Source organism: Orbicella franksi, chromosome 9 (genome assembly GCF_964199315.1).
Source record: "Orbicella franksi chromosome 9, jaOrbFran1.1, whole genome shotgun sequence".
NCBI lineage: Eukaryota > Metazoa > Cnidaria > Anthozoa > Scleractinia > Merulinidae > Orbicella > Orbicella franksi.
Window position 1 is genome coordinate 12,012,377 of NC_138153.1, and position 5,240 is coordinate 12,017,616.

The 5,240-nt window shown below is 35.8% G+C and overlaps 1 long non-coding RNA gene across 2 annotated transcripts; it reads left to right on the forward strand.

Moving 5' to 3' along the window:
* Positions 1-5,033, forward strand: LOC145498110 (uncharacterized). 2 transcript variants are annotated; one of them, XR_014050782.1, is made up of 4 exons: positions 1-194; positions 1,596-1,738; positions 2,141-2,235; positions 3,679-5,033. It is a non-coding gene; the product is annotated as an uncharacterized LOC145498110 (long non-coding RNA). The 2 variants fall into 2 exon arrangements; XR_014050781.1 differs by having other exon boundaries at positions 1,596-2,235.
* Positions 5,034-5,240: the final 207 nt, after the last annotated feature.

Sequence of the window (5,240 nt, forward strand, 5' to 3'; positions counted from 1 at the left end):
ACTTATTTTGGTGCTAAAGGTACAATGAATATGCCATCTATGGCATGATTTGTCTTTTAAACATATTATCCCTCGTCTGGTTGGGATATGAGGGTAAGAAAAATGGTTTTGGTGGCTGCAGAACAGTAAAATGAAGACTGCTTTTTCCACCGCTCACACGGTACAGCTCACTAAGAACAGCAAAACTCCTAAAGGTAAGCTTAGGCCCAAAAGCTACTGTTTTCGAAAATTGATATTTCTTCTATTGTTTTGCACTTGTTATTGCTTAAGTAAGCTTTTAATTTCGTAGAGTAGTTTTGTGTTGCGCTTTAATATTAATAATTTATACAGCATGAAATTCAAATTCTTACATGTACATCTCGCACGTGCCCGCCGTTGTTTTGAGCAACAAGGTTCCGAGAATGACGTTTGTCAGAGATTATAACTTATAAAATGAATTTCCAAAGCCTCAAAAATTCTCTCAGACAATACCGTGCTGAAAAATGCTCAGAAAATAAAAGGTGCTAAAAGTATTGATTTTAAAAAACACAAAGGGGCGCCATCTAATGTGCATAAATGTTGCACGTGGAAGCTAAACTTCTGTAAACTCGTTGGAGTGTCATTTTACTAGAACGTGAGCTGTAAAATATTGTTCAATTTGTATAAAAAATAATTGGAATTATCATTTAACAGATGTTGAGTTAGAATTCTATGAGTTACATGTAACACAATTTATTACAATATTTGCTCTGTACCTGTATTAATTAATTTTTGTATCTAACAATAAGACTACAAGCCCGAGTTTTTTATGAGCAAATAGTCAACAAGGTGTAGCCAAGTTGATTCACGCTCATAGAAACCAAGGGCCAGTAGTCTAAAAATTTTGTTATAGTAGCGTAGAACTTCTAAACGATTACAGCACAAAACCTACGATTTCAGTTAAGCTTGAAATTAAGAATAATGTTCAGTTTCAAGAGCAGCATATGCGTGATTGTTGTCTATCAGTATTTATAGTTCACCACTAGATTTTCTACAATTCGTATTGGTTGAAATTGATCACGTGACATGACAGTGTTCATCAGCAGAGAGACACTATCTGCCCATAGTGCCCATCAGAGGAAATACCGGTATGGATAGTACTCAATGTTGAAAATTTTTCCATAAACAAACAGACGCATAAAAATTTGAAAGGCACAATTTGTTCGGTTTTTGTCCGTTTTTTTTCTCAAGTTTTACGTAAGCATGAAAACACATCAAAGCAATGGGTTTAAAAATATTCGGTACATTGGGTTCAGAGCCACCCTAAATTTTCAAAAACCACTGGTCTCATATCTTTGCATCAGTAAGTACTGGGATGTCCTGCTTCCAGAAATTAGACAATTCATGGCACTTGTCTTTCCCATAAACACCTTTCTTATCGTGCACCACTGTCATCTTGGAAAGTTTGTAACAGATGACAAAATATGTTGCAATGACTCTTGCAATCTTATGTCATGTTGTGTGCAGTAGAAATGCACAGTTTTTCTGATATATATATATATATATATATATATATATATATATATATATATTTTTTTTTTTATTTTTTTTATTTTTATTTTTATTTTTTTTGTCAGACCAAGGACAGACTGGATAAACAAGACAAGAGGCAACAAAAAATATAATGAAGCAAGGGAGCTTTAGAATTGTTGATGGATTGAACGTCTAAATGCAGCATTTTTAACTACAAGAAGCCAAAGCAGTCACCTTGACTGACAAGGTAAATATAGTAATTTTCATGCGCTTTAGGAAGGCGTGGTTACCATAATGGTAAGTGCCCTGGACCCTGGATTGATGGGCCCAGGTTATAGCCCTGATTGGGAACATTGTGTTGTGTTCTTGAGCAAGACATTTCACTCTCACAGTGCCTCTCTCTACCCAGGGGAACATTGTGTATAAATTAGTTCTGGCAAATTTAATGCTAGGGGTTAACCCTGCGATGAAACTTTCATCTTTCTCTAACACATCACTATCCAGTGTACAAGTCTTGACAAAACAAACCGTGCTATCCGCTGGAAAGTGATTCATCCGCTTGAGAGCATTATCCACCTTTTGAACAACCTGGGCCTGGTTGACGTTAATGAAGTGTTCTTGTTTCTAACATTTGTTAAATCTACTTCAGATCATCTGGATGGACAGTGTACAAACCTTGATAGACAGTGGAGAAATGTTGAAGGACAGTGGAAAGCCCAAAATGTGCAGACCCTTGCCTAGCAGGTAACTCAATGCTTATTTTGTAACCTACTTCGCCAGACATTCCTTATCAAATTGTTAGCTGGGAAGAATCCCCTGATGGCTCATGTTGAGTGCTTTGGAACAACTAACTACTGGCATATTTATTTTTATTAAATTATTGTAAGCACATTTCAATTTTTAGAGCAGTTTTCAATTGAGTGTCGTAAAACCAAAACCAAAGTAATCACTCTAGCCAATCACAAAGGACACAGACAATCCAATGAACCAATCAAAACTCGAAGTAATTACATGTAGCTGACGCAAAGCGTGGGAAAACAAGTGCGAGTGTGTCACAATTGGTTTTGGTTTTACTTCTGATTGGACAAAAAAGTGGCACGAGTTCTTTAAGCCAATATTGCATAGTTGATGCAAAACCAATTACTTTTCGACAGTAAAATGAAAACTGCTCTAAATGCACTTTTATTATTTTATTACTCTCCTACAATACAAAAAGTAGTTGTTGCTAAGTGTGGAACACATGCTAATATGACTTCAAAGCTGTCCATTCAACCAAGGAATCTTTGGTAAACAGTGTTCAGTTTGAAATTTTAAGAATTCACGATTGAATCCAAAAACAGAGTTTGCATTTCTGTACTAAACAGATTAATCCAAGACCACTTGGATCATGGTGCATCAATTGAAAGAAACCATTTAGAATCCACTCTGAGCAAGGAATCAGTTCCTTTCTGAATTAACAAAATTCAATCAATTTTGGTTTAGTGTACAGTTATGAATTTGTCATTATTTTTCCTAAAATTCATAACTTTCATTGCTCCTGGAGCTTCCGAATTCTCTTGCACCTGAATAATTTCGCAAGCTTTGCTACAAACAAGTGAATTGATCGAGAAACCAAAACAGACTGGTATGTACTTGTATGCAATGTTTTCGGCCATGAGAGACCAAGTTTGCATCCAAGACCAGTTGTCCCATAAAATCTAATTAAAATTTTCTCCCTTCGTCAAGCGCAAAAACTGCAAATTTAAGCTCCGTTCAATCCTTGTCATTACTCCTTATGACACCAATTTTAAAGTTTAAAAAGCACTAACAAGTGTAGCAACCCCACTAAGGGCTAATCTAATTTTGGGGGTTACAGTCAAACTTTGATTATCCCAACTCGTGGGACCAAGGTAAATAGCATAATGATTTTGAAATCAAGAGTCTGAACAATCAAAAATTATATGAATGATAATGAGACAAAAGTAAAACCAAGTAAATTTTAAAAGCAGTACATGTGTTAATAACACCAAAACAACTTTGAGCTAATTGGATTATAATTCCGTAGTGTTAAATTCACTTTTTCACTTTTGATACATGTGAGTGCTGTTTTTTGGTCTGCAAAACCAAACCAATTGTAAATAAAACATCTATCTTTCTTGGTGTCTAGAGCGATTCCACAATAATTTATCACTTTGGTTGTTTCATCAGAGGATGCTAGACAGCTGAGGTCATTACAAGACAGCATGGACTTTGGAGAGACTAGAAAAAACCAAGAGAAGACAACAAGATGGTTTAAGTTGATTGTGTATAATTTAAAAATTTTTTTTTTTGGCTCAGCCCGGGAGGCCTTTGAACGTGGGGTACAGCTGGCCCGGGGTTTTCCTCCTAGGGGCAAGTGGACGTACGGGGAGGTTTTTCACCCAGCTGTTGTTCCACAGCCCCTGTTCAGGTTACAGGTGTAGTTGGTTATTTCTTTAGCTTGATAGACTCTTGGCTAACTGCGTGCATTGGTTTTGAGCAAGTCAACCCGATGAATTCTAAAACATGTACATTCACTAACTTATAAGAACAAACAACTCTCAACTGATGCTAACGACTGCATCGCTTGTACTTGTTTTTTATCCAGCAAGTGACTTTTCAATACCTCAATGAAGTGATAGACAATTAACTGTGACTCAAAACAGAACCTATTGTATACACACTTAACTAACACTGGATGGGCTGAATCTGACAACAACAACTACTTACATGTATTACTTACAGATGACTCATTCATGATCTCAACAAACCAGCCAACAAACTTTTACTTCAAATAGCAGACCCAACACAAACTTGACTTACAATAGATGGTCTGAAACTGACACCAACAACTACTGACACCTTACAAATGATTTATTTGTGACCTCAACAAACCAACCAACAAACATGAACTTAAAACAGAACCAGTACAAACTTGACTAACAATAGATGGATTGAGACTGATATCATCTGACACCAAGATCTACTAGCTTACACCTTACAATAATTATATTATTCATGACCTCAACAAACCTAAAAGCTACTCGTGACTTCAGCACTTCAGTGTAGGATAATAAATTACAAGACTGTTATTGACACTGCCAGGTACCACTGACTGCTTCCATGATTGCCACATAGGGGGTCCTCTGGATTTCAAGTGATAGGATGATCAAAGGATTTTTGTGTATTGGAATTTTCAATTCTGAGTGTTTCTTGGGTGGGAAAATTTTGACAAGTATTTTTGGGGTGGCTTGATTAAGTAGGGATTTGTTTAGAGTATTCAAAATAATCTGAAGATTCATGGTACTGCCCCAGCAGCATAGTTCTGCAAATGAAGTACAACCAATAGTAGATGTTCTTGGGTGTCCCTAGTGAAATTGCAATTTAAAAGTAGATTTAAAAATCTATTTACAATAAAGAAAGGTTGTGCTTTTTCTCCTTTTCAACTGGCAAATTTTGTTTGAGGAAAAGATAAATTCAGATGAATTGGTGAATAAACAAACACAAAGTAACATAAAATTTCTAATTTTTTTTTGTTTGGTCTGTTTTTTGTTTTGTTTTGTTTTGTTTTGTTTTTTTGGGGGGGGGGGGTTTGTTTTTCTTCATGTTATAGCATTTAATTCTTTCTTGAAATTTTTAAGGCTCAGATATTCAGCACATTATTTTCTTGGGGTTGATATTTGGTCCAGGGATTAATTAGGGGTTTGTTTGAAGCTCTAGGGATTTTTTGGATTTCAATTTTTGCCCCCAAT